Genomic DNA, 24,260 nt, shown 5'->3' with positions numbered 1-24,260 from the left:
TTATCTCCCAGAAAACCTTCTTTTTATGTGCAGCTCATCTTTTGGGCCTATACATAATCTCTAAGCCATTGGAAAAACAAGGTCAAATCTGTTGATACCGGGAAATAGTGCAACTGGTTCCCCTATGGTTGTTGTAAATAGTTGTATAGATTAGTGACATGTCTGAAAAACTACATATTTTAAAGAGAGTCTTTAATATTCAATCCTCTAAATATAGGAAATGGTTTAGGTTAAGAGTGAAAATTAAAATGTTCACCCCGATGTTCATTGATTTTTAATTTTTCCTTCTGCACCAGTATTGACCCAATTGACATTCTACAAAATGAATTAGGTTAGGCAAGTTGGAAATTATATTTGATGACCTGAATAATTCATTAAAAAGGATAAGCATTAAGACTTGTCTGAGTAGCACAAACACATTTTTTATAATAATGTAAGATAAAGAAGCTGGCCACATAGAATGTCCAGGATGGACACTTTTAAGTTGGAATCAGTAACTTTTACGCTTCTAAATTACGTAGAATACATAAATAACTGATGAACCAAAAGAGAGTAATTTGGTTGAGAAAAAAATCATTCCTGGCACTAAACGGCAATTTAACATGCATTTAAACCCAAGAAAGCCGGGTAAATGAACAGTAATTGCAGAGGTCAAACTTGTAAGCTGCTATGCTTACTTGTCTCACTCCAAGACTGCAATGCAATTTAAACCCCAAATCTGTGACTATCTGAGACTATTATTGAATTTAGGAAGCTTGTCAACTGAGAAAATTGTAAATAATGACATAAGCACATATCGAAGGTGTAAATAATTCCACATACCAAATAATACCATCATGAAATGTTATGAATTTATAAATTATCATATTACATACAAGTTATATATATATGACATTATATATATATATTGCTTTTATATATCTATATTGCTTATATATATATATTGCTTTTTATTCCTCCTTTAGGAGAATACCTCTTCCTGGTTCGTCATTATAGTTTAACATACTTCATAATACTCATTGATAAAGTTGAAAACAAATACTGTGTAACGCGCAGGTGGGAAAAAGTAACCAAAAGTAGATGATTTTCAAAAGCAAAACTCTACAAGCCATATTGTTTAATTGTTGGGTGTTTGCTCTTTTTTTGCTTTTAAGTAGTAGCTAAATAGTACTACAAAATAAGAGACGTATTAATTTAAAATTGCAGACTTTTATATTCTTTTCCTTTATGAAATTGTAAAATTCAGCTCGATTTTTTAAATGATATTAAAACAAACCAGCAAACATAATGTTTATTAGATGTGCATTTTCTGTGTCTAATTTATTTCACAAGTTTTTTAGCAATATAATTAAAAATATTTTAAATCAGAGAATTCAAATGACATGAAGAATGAGAAAAGCTGAGTGGAAAAAGATATTATTCCTTTCTTAAAAAATTTAGATCTATGCAACATCAGACATGAATGAAATAAAATGAAATAAATTTCATAGAAAAAATCTTTAAATGTTTTTAAAATTTGTTTTCTCCTTTCTTTTGCTTCTGTGCCGACGATATTTTGATAATCTCTCTGAAGGCCACAGAGTCTATGCTGCTTCTTACAGATAAGTTACGAGAAAAATAACACCACTACCTCCAACTTGTGAACTCTCTCTTCATAGGATAAGCATTTGCAATAGTGCTGCATTCTATAACCTTCTATTTTGCTTTTTCCCATTTTTAATTCATTGTTGACTAAGTTGCAAAACATGAGGTGATGGTAGGAATGCTACAGCAGGTCTGAGGTTTGAAGACTCAGATGATGCTTACAGGGATCCTCCCGGCCTATCTTTAAGTGCTCTGAGCTGGTTCTTTTGATCTTCAATTTGGCATGTTATTGCTTATCAAGATGCTTTAGCAGGAAAACTTCCCTTTAACACAGAAAAATGTGGAAACTTAAGCTTGAAACAATTTTCTGGGTTACACTTTTTTCAAGTTTAAGTATTCCTCTTCATCAGGTTCTACATTGTCATCTCTTCTCCCCAATTTTATATATTTTTTTAAAGATTTTATTTTCTCCTTTTTCTCCCCAAAGCCCCCTGGTACATAGTTGTATATTCTTCGTAGTGGATCCTTCTAGTTGTGGCATGTGGGACGCTGCCCCAGCGTGGTTCGACGAGCAGTGCCATGTCCGTGCCCAGGATTCGAACCAACGAAACACTGGGCCGCCTGCAGCGGAGCGCGCGAACTCAACCACTCGGCCACGGGGCAAGCCCCCCCAATTTGATATTTTATCCATGCTGATGAAAGTTAGAGTTTTATCAGCAAATGATCTGGCAGAGTATAACTGTTAATCACAGTGAAAGAGTTGCGTTAGATTAGACTTTATACTTATAAACATCAGTGTATGAAATGCTATGAATGTATGGGTTCTTTATTTAAAGCAACAATAATAACAGCATTTCATCCAAATAGCTAAATGATCTGTGCTGTTTAGAGGCAGCCTGAAGGATGGCTAATCTATAGATATGTAACAATATTTTCATACTGTATGTAATGTGTTTAAAATGAAATTAACAACACATCCTGAACATCTATTTATTCCTTTAGGTGTTCTTCTGTAGCATTATTTACTGTCTACACAGGAATCTGTATTGTGTGTGTGTGTACGTATATATAATTTGTTTGTCAAATTCCCTTTTATTATACTTATAAAATTGTAAAAAATCATTCTAGTGGTTCAATCTTTGTGCATATCCATGGTTATTTTCTTAAGAAATTATCCTAGATATGCAGTCTCTGAGTTCAATGATACGACATGTACACTTCTAAAACTTTAGATACTTTCAGCCAAAAATTGTACCAAACTATGTATCACACATTTTTTAAAATTAAAATTATATGAATTTCCATAGAATTTTAAAGGATTTATTTTTAAAAATAATATTAACGTAACGTACTGTAAAATTTAGGTTTACATCACTGTATTTCCCTAGATATTTAGAAGACACTTAAACTATGTTCAGACAGAGGGAATTGCTTGGACATAAAGCATGACAACACTACAACACAAGAAATGTTGACTAAATCGTTTGGACAAAAATGTTCAGAATTTTTCATTGATATGAATGTTAAGAACACAGACAAAAAGCAGATTGAAAGTTAGTTCAATCATTTAAGTGTGTATTACTGATATTTAAAAAGGTATAAAATTATACCATGTGATGCCGGGAGGCTATTCCAGTAATTTAAAATACAACAGCAAAACTTTTATACACCTAACTATAGAGGAGGGTTGTATCGTTCAAACTGATAATTGAGGGAAAGAAATCCAACAGTTTTATAAAAAGAAGAGAGAACAAAAGAAAAGAAAGCAGCTGATCAAAATTTTCCTAAACTAGTTCATCCAATCATTGCAATTTTTAAAATTTCCTTTGTAAGTAAAACAGAAAACGTCAAATAATCTTCAAGTTATTATTTCCAGAGCCCCCAGACTATTAGGCAGAGGAGGACTCTAAAAGGTGTTGTAAAGAGTGTATTAAACCGCAAAGATGACTATCAGCCAATGATTAGTTTGGATTGCATTATGTCTGCAAGTGTCAAATGTTTTCTCAAGAATCTGTCTGCTGAAAAGTTCACTCCACAGAAGCGTTAGAATAAGTTTGTACCATGAGCAACATGATAAAAGAAATAAAAAAGAAAGTTGCAGAAGATCTCACAAGAACTTGGTCACATGACTATAATTAATAACAATTCCTCAGACATCTTCACATAAAAACTGCCCAGCATGTCTGTTTTATGAATATCAGCCTGAATTCTCAAACAATTGCAGCATCTCTTGTGTATTGCCATATGAGCATAGGAGAAATTTCTAAGTCTGTGAAACTTGGAAGAAGCAGAAAAACATATTTTTTTCTATTTTCAATACAGCTGTGCAGAGAATCAAGTTGAATGAATGTCTCTAGGGAAAAGGGAAACAAAAAAGTAACCCACCATTTGGTTTGCATGTAAAGTTTATACATTGAAAGTTTTATTCATCTGCATATAATCTATTATGTCTAAGGTTAGTTACAAAGTTATTTGTCAAAGTAATTTAAAAAGAATATGTAATAGCTATTTATAATTCCAATAATTAGGGCTTATAGTTTCTAGTGATTCAATAAAATGTTTCTACGTCACCATTAAAATAGAGAAATGGCAAATGCACTTGTTGAGTTATCCCAAGAATGAAATTAAAGTATGCAGGATCGCAGCCCACCTTCCAGAACAAGTCTGAAGAAAGAAATCATCACCTACCTATTTTCTCTATTATTTTATTCATTATTAGAATCTTTTGTCTCTGCAATAGCACCTTCCTTCTGTCTTCTTAATATGTTACAACTTTCAAGATCACCTGTTAATTATATTGGTTATGTTTTAAGTAGATTGCTTCCTATTATCATTAAGAAAATATTTTGGTCTTAGTAAATTATTTTCAAGACAAAATAATGGGGATTTTTCTTGAGTCTTGTAGATATCTAAACTCTGAGTCTGTTTAATTTTCTTGCTTGAATCCGGCCTAAATTTTTGGCCTGTCAGCCCACAATAAACTTCTTCATTCTTAGCACTGAAGAGAACAGCGGAAGATAATGAAGTGGTAATAATAAATCAGAACACTTGAGGGAAGAAATGTACTTGGAGGAGAAGATCCCATGAGGCTTCCTAGATTTTTTGACATGTGTCACTCCCTTCCTGGTCTTTTCCCTTTTCTCTTTTCAGAGGAGAGCCTCTGAGCATGAATCATCTGCCCCTGCTCCTCTGTGATCTTCACCTTGGCTGGGGAAACTCAATCTTGCTTTCCTAATCATTTTACAAGGCTATGTGCAGATTAAATAAAAATGCTTACAAAACGCTTAACACCATGCCTGATGCATTGGTAAATACTCAACAAATAGAGGCTTTTATTACTTTGTTCCCTGACCTTTGCTGTATAATCTCTTACTTCCTGATTTTGGCTTGAGTTTAATAGGTTTGTTTGGTTGGTTTTGTTTTGCAACTTCACCCTGATACCTTTCTTCCCTGACTCCATTTTCTACTTCGTTACTTCCATGGTTTTGATATACCACGTCAACCCAGCCATATGAATCTGTTTTCCGATTTTTCTGTTGCTCATCAATTCAACTCAAGTTCCTGACTCAGTGACTAGAGGCTCTAGACTGAAGACACCCTTAGAACTTCCTGGGAGAATCTAGAAACCACACCCAAACAGCGCATTTAAACATCAAGAGAAGGAGGAAGAGGAGAATGAGGAGGCGGAGCAGATATTCTTTAAGTAAATAGTTAAACTTCCCGTGGAATTCTAAAATACATTCAGCTTTACATATTTGCATTCACAAAGACACAGAGAAACTCATGATTTGTGGTGAATATGCTGATTCAATCAACAGTGTTGTAGAAATCACCATGATATGAATTACTTTATATCCTTCAATTACAGGTCAGTCTGTATTAACTTACGCTGAAATCTATCTGAATATATAGAGCCCGTATACTGAACAAATGTCTGTATTTTATTCCAATAAATTTCCTGTACCACCAGCACACCAAAATCTCATTCTGTTAGCCATTTTCCAACCTATTATTCAAAAGAATATACTGAAAAGAAGCTAGAGAGGAATCCATTTTTCTCTTCTGCTCCTTAAGATGTCATCCTAAGAATTTAAGCACAAGAGGTCTGGAAAACAGGAAAAATCAGTTCAAAATTGAGAAGGCTGATATTGTTTTCGAAAAGACTGAATTCATAATGTTAAGTGATTCCTTTCTTCTCTATCAAATTGTAAATCTTACCGTATGCTTAATAAATGGGCTATGCTTTAAAACTAATCTCCAATGGTGGTTAACAGATACCGGGTCTGAATAGCATTTTGAAACTTTAAAACGTACTTTAGATTTACTTCTGGCTCTCTTATCATCAGTAAAACTGTTTGTGTATCGGCATTCTCTGACCTTGTGGAAATAGTGATGCACATATACGTAAGGCCTAGTTTAGGAGCCGGTCTCAGAAATTCCAGAGTTAATTAAAAACTTTAGTTTGAGATCCATTTCACTTTTGATTCCTGTTGACAGCTGCTGCTTACCCTTTGAACTTTCATGCTTCTGCGATTGATAAAATGGGTGCAATATTCTCTAGAAGCATTGATTGAATTCCTGAAAAATGGGGTTGATTATGGCACTGGAATTTATATAGAGGTTTTATATAGTGGCTTAGGGCTTCATATAATTATTTTAAAACATTAAAAGCTGATACATCACCACAGAGTGGCAGACCTGACTCAATTGAGTCTTACTTCATGCTGTTTGACAAATGGCTAGTTATCCAGACAACATTTCTTCTTTGAGCGCCTTTCCCAGCCCTCCTTCCATTGCCAGGTCTGTGGTGAAATCAGTAGATAACAAGAAAAATGGTACAAAAAGAAAAAAGAATAATTTTTGAGGCCTCCAGAAAATGGCATTTGGATATATGTAAAGAATCACGACACATTCCTTGTTCAAACCATGCACTATATTCCTTTTATTTTTCTTTTTTGGTGAGGAGATAGGCAACTGATATATATTGATGTATTAAAAATAGAAACAAACCACCTAAAGTATCAATAAAATAATTACTAAACAAAAAGTAAACTAAAAGTACATGAAGCCAAGTATGGTAGATGTGAGAAAAACAAAGGGGTGGCATATAAATTGACTTAAACATTACCCTTCTTCCCTGAACCAAACTATCTGAAAACTTTCTGAAGATTTTGAGGGTTTTGTTTGGATATCTTTTCCTCTCTTTAAAGTGAATTACTAAAATCTCAAATATTTTAATTTTGTAATATCAGATAGAAAAATTTTGTGTACTACACACTTAAATCTTTTACCAAAATCTTGGACTTGGGTTCCTGAGACTTACAAATCAAGACACTTACCAGCTTATCTGCAGACAAACCAGGAGACAGAGGACGAAGCTATTTGGTTTCTCCCTTTTTTATTTCTTTTAACAAGACCTCTAAAATAGCACACTGGAGTAGATATAATAAGAGCATAAATATAGAGGCTGAAGATATTTCTAGGGGCACTTCCTAAATAAATCTGTGTGGTCTTGACAAAACGATAACTATAGAAGCCATACAAGTGTTGGGAAATATTCTGAGTCAATGAGGGTTTGAAATACATTCCTCCATAGTTGTTGAAATTTATTTGTGATATCAATGTTCTGAAAATGCAAAGTCTTATTTTTATCATTAAAACTTACAAGAGTCCTTTTGATAGATACTGGGAAAGGAAACAAAAAATAGTGAGCAAACTCATTTTTTGTTGCATATAAAAATGGCAGGAAATTCAAGGAAGATGTGTGGCTTGCTGATCTATTGTGTTCTGAAAGCTAAAGCTGTTTTCATTGACCATTAATATCACCAAATGCAGATCTATGAATTAGTGGAAATCTCAGCAGTCACATACACTGCTGAGCCTTCCAACTAAACTGGTCAATGTCAAACATTTGGAAGCCTCTTTTTAGAAAGCCTATTAAAGGGTAGAAAAGAGGAGCCGGCCCAGTGGCCAAGTGGTTGAAGTTCTGCCTGCTCTACTTTAGCGGCCTGGGTTCGGGGGTTGAATCCCAGGTACGGACCTGCTCCACTGAGCAGCCACGCTGTGGAGCCATCCCACATACAAAATAGAGGAAGACTGGCACAGATGTTAGCTCAGGGCCAATCTTCCTCACACACACACACACGTAGACACACACCACAAATAGAAAGGAACTTCTAATTTCAGTGTCATTTCAGAATCTCTAAAAGGATGCTTTTTAGATGTACCTCTAAAAGGGTACATTTACCAATTCAAGGTGGGTTAACTACTCCCATAAAAAAAGGACTTTGCTAATTAGTGTTCTAAGAGATTTATTTGTCTGACCCAATAAAGTTCATGTATAACAAGTTACTTTCAATAGATTTAATGTAATTCATTCATGCTATGATCATATTTCCAATAGAATTGAATACAAAGCAGTTAGTGCAAGAGCAGGGAAAAAAATCCTTGATTAAATGAGACCCAGAGAAAAGATTTGTAGCAAGTGTTTCTAAATACTATCACTACCACTATCCTTGGAGATATGAAAGTAAACCAGTTTGTGGTGAGGAATCATGGTAAACACTATATGTATTACTCATCCATGTGTTCTTAATATTGCACTTAAGGGATCTTGTATTTCAATGCAGCACTTAACCTCAAGATTCTTGGCTATTATTTGAAGTACGACTCGTATAAAATTACACACTGGGTCCTGAAATCCACTTTTCAGTTGAATTACAAAAATCTCAAATGTTTTAATTTTGTTATACCAGACAGAAAATTGACTTTCAATTGGCTTTTTTAAAATTCCCTAGCTCCTTAGAAACAGTGGAATTTTATATGGGCTGGAATAATGAAAACATGAAAGTAAGAAGCTGCCAAGTGTTACTTTGTGTGCGTAATGTAATTCAATTAAGTTCCACTATAAGTTACAGCAATCAGTACTTCCAACTTAAGTTAAAATCAGCGTATAAAGTTTTTGTGGTATAACCAGAAGCCATTTAATGTGATTGTAATTAATTTTTAATTTAACATTTTTCAAATGTATTCATTCAAAATATCCCATGGTACTGAGTTCATTAAAATAAACTTAACTACTTGTGTTAAACCTGAAGTTTAAAGAATTATAAAGATTATTCCTTCTGTAGGCGGTTCTAATGTTGAAATAACGTTCTTTTTTTATTTGATCAGAAGAACAATTTCTGGTAATTATGTAAAGATGGCATTTGTATATGTAAAAGAACTTTATTATTTAAGAATAAGTGAAATATGTTAAAATTTATTGTTCAACTGATGTAGAACTCTTTAAAACAAAAGTGCATAAATAATATTAAGGAGTTGAAAAAAGGAACTGCTATTTATAATCAGCTTTATATGTATTATCATTACTATGAAAATGTAAATATTAAGTTAGAGAAGTCTTCCTATGTATAAGAAATTGCCATTTCGATTACATGATTTCATGGCTTCTAGCCTACTTTTGCTTATCTGCAAATAGACTTATCAGCCAGTCCAGAACAATATTTTGTCATTCAACTGAAATGTCAACACTTCAGAAAGACATATGTTAACAATAGAGGAGTAACATTACCTGTCACTATCTGTTCAATAAATAATGTTACAAAATGTATTTGAAAATTCTTAACGCTTATATAAGACATAAAAAAATTCATTTCTTTCACCAAAAACTTCTCTTCATGGATTCTATCAAAAAAGATGTTTATAGCAATGTAATATGTGGTAGCATAAATCTCTGTTTCCAAAGATAGGATATTTAAGTAAGCTATGGTACATCTGATTGGGAAAATATTATTTGGCCAGTGAAAATGTAATAAATAGAATACAAAATTATAAGTGTGGCATGACTATTAGTATTAAAAACTTCTTAAGAAGTTTTTACATACTTCATAAGAAGTACGTAAAAGAGAACATATCAAAAAATGCTAACCAGGCCTCTTCTTCAATATTGGGTTTCTGGATGCTTAAACTGGATGAGTTTTAGGAACTGGATAATAGGCTCCAAATTCCCACTCAGCTGTTGAGGTTGGTTTCTGCACTCAGATCTAGGATTGTTTTGGCCATACATGCAAGAAGCACCTCGTAGGCTGCCTGTCTATTTCACATTTAGGAACCCCGTGATAAGCTATTGCTATATATCCCTGAAGGTCAATTTACTCCATTTATCATTCATAAACAGCCACGCTCTGTTATGGTAATTTCACCTTATCTCTGATAGTCAAACATCTCCACTTAGCCTCTATCAACCTGTGATACCACATTCATTTTGATATCAAGGAATCCAATTGTACTGCAGGATTCCCAGTGTCGTCTCAGGCCCCTGGAAGACAAGCATACAGAACTCTTCAGGGATGCTCGTGCTCCACCTCCTCCCATGCATTTCTGGATGTCTTTGTATAGGAAGTGTGCCTCTGAGGGATAGTCAGGGAGGTGAACAGGGCATTCAGAACAGATCCATTCCAACATTCCCACCTCCCTGAATCTCCGCAGTGTACCATAGAAGTTGTGCATAATTGACCTCTAAAATCCATTCATTATCAGTTCATCCTTCAAGTAGCCAGTCTAACAAACTACTACGACCATGGCCAACTCTCATATCCACACATTAAATGCCAAATCCCAGATCGCTACCACCCATGACGATATATTTGCCCTAATCACTACTTGCATTGCATCCTATTTGGTACAAAAGTTTTATAAGTGGACTTTATACTTCTCTGACTTCATTATGTTGGGGTCCAACTTATAGCCTGAAGGCAATAAGGGGTGATGTGGGTGAGTCCAAGAGAGAACTGTGATTCCCCAGGTCCAGTCATTGAGGAGCATGTGTGCAGAGGAAGGCTGCTTCCCTCAGGAGGGGTGAGAGGTTGCTTCCAATACTAAGGAGGTTCGGAGGGATTTGGAGGCTCAGATTTCTCATCAATGCCCTTCCTTTCCCATGAGAGACCTTATAGGGCAGAACATTTAATTGGTGATTGAATCGTGCTACTCTTACAGTCAAACCGTAGTCTTGTCCTCTGTCAAATCTATCCTGAAACTATGCAATTTAAGAGATTCCTTCAAAGCTGCCGTGAAGACTCAAATTTTACCTTATTTCTGAGTTGGTTATTCACTGCCTTTAATTTCTGCTTTACCCTTTGCATTCCTCAGAGGCTCCAGAGCAGTTAGCTAGAGCCACAATCTTTAAAATCACTGTTTTTGCCAAGGCCACTTGGGCTCCCAAGGCCTTACCTTCCACCTGCACTTCATCCTCTGGTGGTAATGTGAATAATCATATTGTGACCACAGGCTGTGGGTTGTCAGGGTTCCATTTCCCACCAGGATGCACTACACAGATATGTGAGCAATTGAATCTCAGAATCCCTTTTTCGGTTCTGTTTCCTGGACCATAGATGCTACCAGACAGGAAAGAGCTGGTGCATTCTGTCTGGGAAATTGAGGAAAGTTTGCTAAAGGAACTCTGTACAATGATGTGGGCGGTGGAGTTTTGAGAAAGTAACGAGGGTTGGTAGAATACCCATTAGTTACAGAGGGAGCTATTATCATTGCTAGGTCTAAAGGGGCAAGGAAGGGAATAGTTACTTGAACCTGAAGAGAGAGCTGTGAGAGAGGGCTGCCCGAAAGGACTGTGGCCTTCAGGAAGGGAGAGCACTCATTGTGTTTTAAAGTTATTTGAAGTAATTCTTTCCTCTATACAATTATATCACTAACTTGATGTACTTTCAAGTTCATTTGTATCCGTTTGTCTTCAATTTGATCTTTTTTAAACTTAATATTCTTTTTAGTTATGTAAAATACTACCTGTTCCAAAGGAAAAACTAAATAACAAAGTGCAGTCACAGAAATCTCAGTTTCATCCTTGTCCCTTTCACTCTTCTCCCTCCCTACTCTCCATATGTATTTTTTATTTTCCTGTTGTTTCATTTTAAAAATATAAGCACATTTCCCCTCCTTTCTGACCCTAAAGTGCACACTGTAGACTCTGTTCTGCCTTGCTTTTTCTCTGGACGTTCCCTCTAATTGCTAAATGAGATAGATCTCATGATCATCCACTGAATGAGGGGAGCTTTGTGTATTGGAAGACAGGGAAACACTGAAATAAGTGTCTAGGAGAGTGGAGGAGAGAATTTCTAGGGAGATGGACTATGACGGCGAGGCTGCATTAAAGTCTTATTTGAAGTTTGTGAATTTAAAATGAATTTAAAATGACTGCACAGTTGTATGTTATTCCACAGTTATATTCAGCTGCATAGTTTACACACAAAGTTTGGGCAAAATTGGATTTGACTTGGTTTAGGGCTCTGCTAAGAGGATTTCAAGGGAATTGAGGATAAGTGCAATGAATTGATTTTAACAAATCACTGGATTTGAGCTTGGTAAGGGGGAAGTGTGTCTAAGAGAGTGGCGAGGGGTAGTGAAAAGGTCAATAGATCTTCGATCTTGGTGGGACTGTAGACTGGATGGGGGAAGGAAGCTCAACAAGTAGAAAATGGCATAGGAGAGTGAAATGCTTCAAATTGAAATTATAGAGGGTTAAAGTTATTATTAATAAAGGTTGTGTCCACTAATATAAAAGCAGTGCCATTTGCATTAAATTGGAAATAACTATAACATAAGTATAATATAAATGAAACATTATTAAATTCTAACTAGTTTCTGTTGCCTGCCAGAGGGAGTTTGAGATTTGCCTTCCTTTTATAGATTCAAAAGTTTAAAGAGATTTATTATTACCAAACTGTGGCTTTGTTCTTGCCATGATAAGAAAATGCTGAAAGAATCGTAAATGGAAAAAGTTTCTCATCACAACACAGCATGATTTTTGTTTATTTGCTTTTTGCTGAGGAAAATTTGCCCTGAGCTAATGTCTGTGCCAATCGTCCTCTATTTTTTTTTAGTATGTGGGCCACCAGCACAGCATGGCCACTAACAGAGCAGTGTAGGTCAGTGCCCAGGCACAGAACCTGGGCTGCTGAAGCAGAGCATGCTGAATTTAACCACTAGGCAACCAGAGCTGGCCCAACACAATATGATTTTATGTTATCCCTCCCTACTACCTAAAACCATCTCTTGAACCAATCACAGACATGCCACATTGTGGACACCTGCCCTACCTTGCAAATAGGTTCAGTATAGTGGACCTACTAACCTGTGGCCAAAAGCAAACCACATGCATATCTCATATGCCTTTCCTTATTATCCTCATACCTTCCACCAGAAGATAAAAATCAAAGTGTTTACAAATCTGGTGACTGCCAGTCTGTCTCGTTTTTTTTTTTTTATTTGAGTTCATAATAGTTTAAATCCTTGTGAAATTTCACTTGTACATTATTTCTTGTCTATCACCACATAAGTGCTCCCATTCACCCCCTGTGCCCACCCCCCACCCTCTTCCCCTGGTAACCACTGTACTGTTTTCTTTGTCCCTGTGTTTGTTTATACTGCACATATGAGTGAAATCATCTGGTGTTTGTCTTTCTCAGTCTAGCTTATTTCATTTAGCATAATTCCTTCCAGATCCATCCATGTTGTTGCAAATGGGATGATTTTGACTTTTTTATGGCTGAGCAGTATTCCATCGTATATATATACACCACGTCTTCTTTATCTAATCAGTCGATGGGCCCTTGGATTGTTTCCATGTCTTGGATATTGTGAATAGTGCTGCAAGGAACATAGGGGTGCATATGTTACTTTGGATTGCTAATTTCAAGTTCTTTGGGTAGATACCCAGTAGTGGGATAGCTGGGTCGTATGGTAGTTCTATTTTTAGTTTTTTGATGAATCTCCATACTGTTTTCCATAGTGGCTGCACCAGTTTGCATTCCCAACAGCAGTATATGAGGGTTCCCTTTTCTCCACACCCTCTCCAATAGTTGTTATTTTTAGTCTAAGTGATTATAGCCAATTTAACAGGTATAAGGTGGTATCTTAGTGTAGTTTTGATTTGTATTTCCCTGATGATTAGTGATGTTGAACATCTTTTCATGTGTTTATTGTCCATCTGTATATCTTCTTTGGAAAAATGTCTGTTCATATCCTCTGCCCACTTTTTGTTCAGGCTGTTTTTTTGTATATATGATTTGCAAATATTTTCTCCCAATTGGTGGTTGTCTTTTGATTTTGATCCCAGTTTCTTCTGCCTTGCAGTAGTTCTTTAGTCTGATGAACTCCCACTTGTTTATTTTTTCTGTTGTTTCCCTCGTCTGAGAAGACATGGTATTCGAAAAGATCCTTTTAAGTTCGTTGTCAAAGAGTGTACTACCTATATTATCTTCCAGAATTTTTATGGTTTCAGGACTTATCTTCAAGTCTTTGATGCATTTTGAGTTTATTTTTGCATATTCCGTGAGATAGATAATGGTCCACTTTCATTCTTTTGCGTGTAGCCATCCAGTTTTCCCAATACCATTTATTGAAGAGACGGTCTTTTGTCCCTTGTATGTTCTTGACACCTTTGTGGAAGATTATCTCTCTGTATATGTGCGGTTGTATTTCTGGGCTTTCGGTTCTGTTCCATTGATCTGTGTGTCTGTTTTTGTACCAGTACCATGCTGTTTTGATCACTATGGCTTTGTAGTACATTTTGAAGTCAGGGATTGTGATGCCTCCAGCTTTGTTCTTTTTTCTCAATATCGCTTTAGCAATTTGGGGTCTTTGGTTGTCCCATATGAATTTTAGGATTCTTTGTTCTATTGCCATGAAGAATGTCATTGGGATTCTGATTGGGATTGCATTGAATCTATAGATTGCTTTGTGTAGTATGGACATTTTAACTATGTTTATTCTTCCAATCCATGTGCATGGAATCTCTTCCCATCTCTTTATGTCATTATCTATTTCTTTCAACAATGTCCTATAGTTTTCATTGTATAAGTATTTCACCTTCTTAATTAAATTCATTCCTAGGTACTTTATTCTTTGTTGCGATTGTAAATGGCAACATTTACAATCTTGAGTTCTGTTTCTGTAAGTTCATTATTAGAGTACAAAAGTACAACTGATTTTTGTAAGTTGATTTTGTACCCCACAACTTTACTGTAGTTTTCAATTATTTCTAATAGTTTTCTGATGGATTCTTTAACCGTTTTCTATATAAAAGATCATGTCATCTGCAAACAGTGAGAGTTTCACTTCTTCACTCCCTGTTTGGATTCCTTTTTTTCCTTTCTCTTGCCTAATTTCTCTGGCCAAAACCTAGAGTACTATGTTGAATAAGACTGGTAATAGTGGGCATCCTTGTCTTGTTCCTGTTCTCAGAGGTATGGCATTCAGTTTTTCCCCATTGAGTATGATGCTGGGTGTGTGTTTGTCATAAATGGCCTTTACTATTTTGAGGTAATTTCCTCGCATCGCCATTTTGTTAAGAGCTTTTATCATAAATGGCTGCTAGATCTTGTCAAATGCTTTCTCTGCATCTGTTGAGATGATCATGTGGTTTGTATTCCTCATTTTGTTAATGTGGTGTATCACATTGATTGATTTGCAGATGTTGAACCATCCTTATGTCCCTGGTATAACTCCCACTTGATCATGATGTATGATCTTTATGATGTATTGCTGTATTCAGTTTTCCAATATTTTTTTGAGGATTTTTTGCATCTATGTTCTTCAGCAATATTAGCCTGTAGTTTTCCTCTTTTTCTGTTGCCCTTGTCAGGCTTTGGTATCAGAGTGATGTTGGCCTCATAGAATGTATTAGGAAGCATTACATCTTCCCTAATTTTTTGGAATAGCTTCAGAAGGATAGGTATTAAATCTTCTCTGAAAGTTTGGTAGGATTCCCCAGGGAAGCCATCTGGTCCTGGGCTTTTATTCTTTGGGATGCTTTTGATTACTGTTTCAATCTGTTTACTTGTGATTGGTCTATTCAGATTCTCTATTTCTTCTTGTTTCAGCTTCGGGAGGTTGTGAGAGTCTAAAAATTTATCCATTTCCTCTAGATTGTCCATTTTTTCGGCATATAGTTTTTCGTAGTTTTCTCATAATTCATTGTATTTCTGTGGTGTCTGTTGTTATTTCTCTTTCATTTCTAATTTCATTTATCTGAGCTTTCTCTCTTTTTTTCTCTGTAAGTCTGGCTAGGGGGTTTTCAATTTTATCTATCTTCTCAAAGAACCAGCTATTTCATTGATCCTTTCTACTGCCTTTTTTGTTTCAACAGCATTTATTTCTTCTCTGATTTTTATTATTTCTCTCCTTCTGCTGACTTTGGCTTTGTTTGTTCCTCTTTTTCTAGTTCAGTTAGGTATAATTTTAGCTTGCTTATTTGGGATTTTTCTTGTTTGTTAAGGTGAGCCTATATTGCAATGAATTTCTCTCAATACGGCTTTTGCTGCATCCCATATGAGTTGGTATGGTATGTTTTCATTTTCATTTGTCTCCAGATATTTCTTGATTTTGCCTTTAATTTCTTCAATGATCCATTGCTTGTTCAATAGCATGTTGTTTAGTCTCCACATCTTTGTCCCTTTCTCAGCATTTTTCTTGTAATTAATTTGTAGATTTATAGCATTGTGATCAGAGAAGATGCTTGTTATTATTTCAATCTTCTTAAATTTATTGAGGCTTGCCTTGTTTCCCAACGTATGGTCTGTCCTTGAGAATGTTCCATGAGCACTTAAGAAGAATGTGTATTCTGCTGTTTTGGGATGGAGTGTTCTATATATATCTATTAAGTCCAACTGGTCTAGCTTTTCATTTAATTCCACTCTTTCCTTGTTGATTTTCTGTCTGGATGATCCATCCATTGATGTGAGTGGAGTGTTGAGGACCCCTATTATTATTGTGCTATTAATATCTTCTTTTAGGTTTGTTAATAGTTGCTTTATGTACTTTGGTGCTCCTGTGTTGGGTGTATAGATATTTATAAGTGTTCTTTCTTCTTGATGGAATGTCCATTTGATAATTATATACTGCCCCTCTTTGTCTCTCTTTACCTGTCTTATCTTGAAGTCTACTTTGTCTGATATATAAGTATTACAACACCTGCTTTCTTTTGTTTGCCTTTAGCTTGGAGTATCATCTCCCATCCCTTCACTCTGAGGCCGTTTGTCATTGGAGCTGAGATCTGTTTCCTGGAGGCAGCATATTGTTGGGTCATGTTCTTTAACCTGTATCGTCATTCTGTGTCTTTCTTTGAGAATTCAATCCATTTATGTTTGGGGGGTTATGGATATATGAGGGCTTAATGCTGCCATTTTATTACTCATTTTCCAGTTCTCCTGCATTTCCTTTCTTGTTCTTTGTATTTTGGTCTATCAGTGGAGTTATGTAGTTTTCTATGTTGTGTTTCTTTTTTTCTCCTTATTTATTTTTTGTGTCTCTGTTCTGCTTTTTTGTTTAGTGGTTACCATGAGGTTTGTATTCAAAATCTCGTGGATAAGATAGTCCCTGTTCTGATGGCCTCTTATTTCCTTAGACTAAACTGATTCAGTCCCTTTCCTCTTCCCCTCCTAAGTTGTTTTTCTCACATCTTATTCCATCTTGTGTTTTATGAGTTTGCGGTTAAAATGAGAAGGTTATCTTTGTTTTTGGTGTTTTCCTTCGCAGTGTCTTTAATGCTATACTTGAGTGTTTGCTAACCTGTTATGATTCTGTCTACCTGTCTACCTGTCTTGCTCCATGCTTCGTAACCCCTTTCTGCCTTTTTTTTTCAAGTATGAGGGCCTTCTTGAGGATTTCTTTTGGGTGTTCTTGTGCTATGAACTCCCTTAGCTTATGTTTGTCTGGGAAAGTTTGTATTTCTCCATTATATCTGAAGGATATTTTCACTGGATAGAGTATTCTTGGCTGAAAGTTTTTGTCCTTCAAAGATTTGAATATGTCATTCCAGTCTCTCCTAGCCTGTGAGGTTTCTGCAGAGAAATATGCTGAAAGCCTGATAGGGGTTCCTTTGTAGGTTATTTTCTTCTGCCTTGTTGCCCTTAGTATTCTTTCTTTGTCATTCACTTGTGCCAGTTTCACTACTATATGCCTTGCAGGTGGTCTCTTTACATTAACATATTTAGGAGATCTGATAGCCTCTTCTACATGGATTTCCATCTCCTTCCCTTGGTTTGTGGAGTTCTCTGCTATTATTTCTTTGAACAAGCTTTCTGCTCCATTCTCCTTCTCTTCTCCTTTCTTGAATACTTATAATTCTTAACTTGCATTTCCTAATTGAGTCGGCTATTTCTGAGAGACTTCCTTCATTTCTTTGTAGTCTTAGTTCTCTCTCCTTGGTCTGGATCACTTCAACATGTCTATCTTTGATTATACTGATATGCTCCTCTATGACATCCACTGCAGCATTCAGGGAATCCATATTTTGTTTTATTTCTTCCATTGTGTCTTTCATCTATAATACTTCTGATTGACTCTTCTTTATAGTTTCAATCTCTTTTGTTAAGTAGCTCCTGAACTCATTGAATTGTTTCTCTACATTCTCTTTTAATTTGTTGAGTTTTTTGATGATAGCTATTTTCAATTCTTTGTCAATTAGATTACATATTTCTGTGTCCTCAGGACTGATTTCTGCATACTTGTCATTTTGTCTCTGGTCTGGAGATCTAATATAATGTTTGATATTGCTACAGGGTGTGGCTCTGTTTTATCACATCCTGGTGTTATTTGGTCACAGTTACCACCTATCACCACTGGGTGGGGGTCAAGAGCCACATATTCTGAGCCCTCTGCCATCAGATGAGATCCACCACAGTGGAGCAGCACTGGGCAGATGGGAGGAGGGGCACTGTCTCCTCCATGCTCTCAGGATTTTCTTGCTCTGGTCTTGCTACCTGCTCTCCTGGGACGTTGGCTTGAGGCCCCCCCATGAAAGCTTTCACCCCAGTAGAGGGCTTCCCTTTAGGCTGCAAGGGCCCTTGGGGATTGTTGATGTTCCCATGAATGAATGTCCCCTCCCCCATTCCTTCCCTCTCAGAGGCCTCCGCCAGTCCCAGATTGCAATCTTTAGGGGCAAGAGTGAAGTTTTCTCTTACATAGTTCCACCTCCTCCGAGGGGGCTCCAGTCTCTCTGCTCTCTGTTGTATGGCTGCATGGGTCTCTCCAACATTTTTCGTGTTGTGTTTGAATGTCCTCTGTTGGAATATGAATGTCCTTTTCATTGTATGTTGGAGGGGAGAGATTACCGGGAGAAATTACTCTGCCATGATGCTGAGGTCACCTCCCCACCAGTCTCTTAATTTGACAATTTATGAATAAACTTCAAGGAACAGAGTAATACATAAAAGGGACTGACATACTGTAAGCATTTAGGAGCTCTGTACGTTCTCTCCCATCCTTAATTATAGAACACTGCCTTGGCAGTGACTAACTGCCAAAAATATTCTTCTTCATATTTTCTAAATTGTGATTTTGTGACTGGAAAACATCCTAATATTTATTGACACTTCAATTGATCAGCTTACTTGAGCATATTCAGTCACCCCTAATATTGGAAATTTTCTGTTTACTATAAGAGTTTTTAGTCATTTTGCTAGTAACCTGGATCCAATAAGGACCCAATTTTTGAAAAAGGAATGTTTATAAGGAAAGGTAATGATGAATTTTCTTCTATTTTTTTCTTGATCATATTTCATAAAAGAGTTCCAAAGTCCCATACTATATAACAAACATTTTGTGAGTTTTTAAATATATGAGAAGCTGATTAACCAAACAACCAAGTTAGAGAATGATAAACAGTTAATTATCTCCCGTATTTTCAGGCAAACACAAAGACACATATGTATCACACAAAATAAAACTTACAGCTACAAATTTTTGCCTGATTCAGGTGAAATTATCAAGTTTCACAATGTTGCTTGAGGGCAAAACATTGCTTTATTTCTTCAACAACTTTTATAAGCAAGATAATATATACAGTAGCAAGGTTGATATATTTTTTGATGTGGCAAATCAGTCACATCAAAATGCAAATCTATGTCAAGAAGATTTTCCTTAAAACAGAGGCGTCACTTTGGAAAATACAAATTCCATATGCTTCTGCAGAGTGATATTGGGAGACTTCAAACTCACCAGGGGTTATAGGGATCAAAACACCCAACTCTGGAGTCAGACCCTTGCACACCCTGAAGCGTCAGGAATTGTCAGCCTAATTTCTGCTGTGCTTTAGCAATGTGGAATTGTATTTTTAATTTAGCAGATAATTTTTTGTCTTTTACTTGATTCTCTCCTCTAGCATCCTGAATCCATGAGAGACTTCAGTTTTTCAATTGTGGACACAGAGAAGGAAAAAAAAAAAGAGAGAAAGGGAAAAAAAAGAGAGAAAGAAAAAAATTGTCTTTCTAAAATCACTCTTTTCTCTCCTTACTTTTTTCTATGTTTTTCTTTAGTTGTGAAATATTCTTTACATACAGAAAAGTGCACAAAACTTAACTGTGCAGCTCAATGAATTCCCAGCAAAGGACACCTGTGTAATGACCACTTGGGAAAGGAGAGAGCATTCCCAGTGGCCCAGCCCCATTGCCCCCTCCCAACCAATGTTCTCTGTCCCCAAAGGAAACCACCCTTGGATTTACCAGCACTACCATTCACGTTGCCTGTTTTTGAACATTTATCATACAGTGTGAATACTTTTACTTAATATTAGGTTTGTGAAATTCACTCATGGTGTGATATATAAAGGAAATTCATTCATTTTCATTGCTGAAAATGAAATTTCATTCATTCATTTTCATTCCATTCTATGAATATGCCATAATTCATTTAGCCATTCTATTCTCAAAGAGTGTTTAGGCTGTTTCCACTTTGGGGCTATTATGACTGATTATGCCATGAACATTCCTGGGCATGTCTCTTGGCACACATATTCTCCTTTGAAGTGTGTACCTAAGGAGTGGAATTGCTGAGTCTTCAGATGTGAATACAGTAGTTTTCAGAGATGCTGCCAAATTGGTTATCAAAGTGATCGAACCACTTTACAATCCCAACAACAGGAGTGGAGCATTCTGGTAGCTCCACATCCTTGCCAACACTTGATATTGTCTGTTTCTTTATTTTAATTATTTGGGTGGCTGCCAGTGATGTTTCGTTTTTCTTTTATTTTATATATCCCTCTTCACTAATGAGGTTGGCATCTTTTCGCATGTTTATTGGCCATTTGTTTGTCTTCTTTCATGAAGCCTCTTGCCCATTTTTCTAATTGTAGTCTGTTTTATGCTTATTGGTTTATAGAAGTTAATATATATTGGTGATTTTTTGTTAGATATGTGTATTGCAAATATCTTCTACTTTGGCTTATCTTCTCAGTCTCCTAATGGTGTCTGTTGAACTATGAAGTATTATTGTTATCAAATTTATCATTTGTTTATCATATCATTGTTTTCTTTTGTGCTAATGCAATTGTGCTCTACTCAAGAAACCTTTACTACCCAAATGTGTGGATATATTGAATATATTCTTCTATATTATTTCTAGAAGCTTTATTGTTATCTCTTATATTTAGATCTATAAGCTGCTGGGTATGGAGTTTTTATGTATGTTTTAACTTAGGAAACAAGTTTTATTATTTTTTCTTATGTATATCCAAATCGACTTAGTAGCATTATTGAAAAGACCTCTCTTTCTATACAGTACTGCAGTGCCAACTTGGCATAAATCAAGGGCCTATGTACACATGGGTAATTTTCATGGATTCGGTCTATTTTTGTACAGATACCACACTGTCTTAATTACTATGTAAAGATACAGTCAGCTAGAACCAGTCTTTTTCTCCTTCTTGAAGATTGTCTTGGCTACTGTTGTCTTTTTGCAATTTCATAGAAATTTTACATTCAACTTCTTATACACCTACATACACACGCACACTCATACACATACACTCACTCACACAAAGAACCTGGGATTGTAATTGACGATTCACTGAATCTATAGATCAATTTGAGAAGAATTTATATCTTTACAATGTTGAGTCTTTCAATCAATAAACATGATATATCTGTTGATTTATTTAATCTTCCTTTATTTCACTAAAAAATGTTCTATAGATTTTTATGTAGAGGCCTTTCACATCTTTATTCGTAGACATTTTATGTTTTTAATGCTATTTCAAATGATATATATTACTTAATTCCATGTATTAAGTGTTTGTTGCTGGTATATACATATAGGGATTGATTTTTGAACATTGACTTTGTACCATAGTAAACTGATAACTAACATTAATTTTTGTAATTTATTCTATAACCTCTTGGATTTTTTACATACATATTTATTTCCTCTCCAATCCATAACTTTTCTGTCAGTCTTCCCAGTTCTAAAGTATTTCTTCTTCTTGTTCTTTTTTGGGGGAGTTGTTGCACTACACTGTTGAGCGCCTTCAACTCATTGTTGAATAGAAGTGGTAACAATTTGTAGCCTTTAAGACAGTCTTTAAAAATATTTATTAATAAATATGATGTTTGCTATAGGTTTTCTGAAAGTACTCTGTGAGACTAAGAAATGTTCTTTTATTTCTAGTTTGCTGGATTATTTCTAGGTTTATTTTGTTTTCTTTTTTTAAGACTAGATTTGAATTTTAACTGTGCTTTTTCTGCATCTGTGAAAATGATTATATGATTTTTCTCCTTTACAGTGCTAATAGTGAATTCCAATAACTGACTTTTGAAAGCCAAACCAATGCCTACTTTTATAATAAACCCAGTGTGCTTATTTATTAATTTCTTGCAATTTTCAGCTTGCTAATTTAAGTCTTTTTCATCTGCAATCATATGAAAGATTGCCCTGTAATTTTCCTTTCTTGAGATGACCTTGTCAGATTTTGTTATCAAAGTTGTGCTTTGTTAACAAAATGTATGGAGTAGGGTCTTACTTTTTTCTAATCTCAGGAAGAGTTTGTGTAAAATTAGTTAATTATTGCTAAAATATATGATAGATTTTGCCAGTAAGGCCATTGGCTTTGAAGTTTTTTGTGGGTAAATTTTCATCATTGATTCAAAGTCTTTAGTAGTTGTAAGATCATTCAAATTTTCTATTTCTTTGGGTGGCAATTTTTCTAGAAATTTTTCCATATCATGTCAATTTCCAAATTAATCTGCATAAAATTACATAAGATTCTCCTCTTTTTATCCTTGTAATGTCTGTAATTTCTGTAACAACATACCCTTTTTATTCCTCTGATTGTATTTTTTGCACATTTATTTATTTTCTTAATCAATCTCAACAGCTTTTTATAGGTCTTTTCAAAGGTTCAAGGTTCTCTATTTATTTTGTCTATGTTATTTATTAATTTTTTCTCTTGTATTTGTTATTTCCTTCCTTTTATTTTCTTTTTTGTTGCTGGGAAAGATTCACTCTGAGCTAACATCTGTTGCCAATCTTCCTCTCTTTTTTCTTTCCTCCTCAAAGCCCCACTACATAGTTATAGATTAGAGTTGTCGTTCTGGTTCTTCTCTGTGAGCCACTGCCACAGCATGGCTGCTGACAGAGTAGTAGTGTGGTCCCATGCCCAGGAACCAAACCCAGGCTACCGAAGCAGAAAGTGCCAAATGTTAAATGCTAGGCCATCAGGGCTGGCTCCCTTCTATTTTATTTAGGTTTAACTCATTGATTTTTTTTTAATGTCTTGAAATTGATGAGTAGCTCATTGATTTTCAGCCCTCTTTTCTTATACTTTATAGGCTATGAATTTTCCTGAAAACACATATTTAGCTGCATCCTATCAGCTATAAAAACTTGTGGAGTTTTGCTATGGAATATTTTTATCATCACATTCAAAATATTTTTTATTTCTCTTGTGATTTTTTCTTGACCTAAGGCTTAATAGAATTGTAATTACTGATTTCTGAGCATATGAGGATTTCCCAGTTTTCTCGGTCCCACCTACATCTCGTAAGCCCTGGGCCCTAGTTCTTATAGCCATCTAACTTTTTAAGGCTTTTAAAAACATTGCTCAGCTTCTCAGTCTCTCAGATTCCTTTTGTTCAATTGGTGTTTATCCATCAGGGCAAAGCAGTCCTAAATACCAAGTCACATTTCTGGGTTATCTTCTTCTGCAAGATCTTGGTCTTCTGATTTTTTTTTACTGCTTCTTTAGCTCTCAAATGTATCTTCAGTTTTTCTAGTTGCTGTCAGTGGGAGGGTTTTTTTGAATTACCAGAATTGGAAGTAAAGAATCCCATTACTTTTAAGATTTGATTTCTAAATACAGGTAGCAAATAAAATATCATTTTATTTGGATTCTACAAGAATATTTGAATTACCCAAGTTTCAGATTTTATGCCATGGATGTAGAAAGCTCAACAAATATTCTTTCATATGGGTGATAACAACTCTAATCAAAGTTAAAGACTTTATGAAAACAAATCTTGTATTATCTTTTTCAGTCCTGAATTTCTTGTTCTAATTTTGTTATACATTAACATCTTTCAGTCTTTGGCCATCATCTTATTCATGTATTATTATTTTTTCAATTAGTCATTTTGTTTAGGATGTTCCCAAGTAGATTTAAACATAAATATTTTCTCTTTTTTTCATCTTTTAAAAGCTGAGTAAATATTTCCTTTGCTTTGAAGAAGAAAGTATCTGATATACATTATAACTTTTGAAAAATGTGTTCCAGATATCAGAAGGTAGCCTGTTCAGAGCATGTTACATCAAGAAAATAGCTCAGGACATAACCAAAGGGTATATTTACACTACACTGAAAATTTAGATATTACACAATGAGAATTAGTGGTTGG

General features: G+C 35.2%; 1 protein-coding gene across 1 annotated transcript in view; it reads left to right on the top strand.

The window, feature by feature from the left end:
* Nucleotides 1-24,260, top strand: part of GRID2 (glutamate ionotropic receptor delta type subunit 2) — a 1,366,457-nt gene that overhangs the window by 1,096,242 nt on the left and 245,955 nt on the right. The gene's annotated exons all lie outside the window — the stretch shown is intronic.

Source organism: Equus quagga, chromosome 3 (genome assembly GCF_021613505.1).
Source record: "Equus quagga isolate Etosha38 chromosome 3, UCLA_HA_Equagga_1.0, whole genome shotgun sequence".
In the NCBI taxonomy this organism is placed as follows: Eukaryota; Metazoa; Chordata; class Mammalia; order Perissodactyla; family Equidae; genus Equus; species Equus quagga.
Note: the sequence above shows the minus strand (reverse complement) of the source record. Positions and strands in the feature narration are given on the sequence as shown.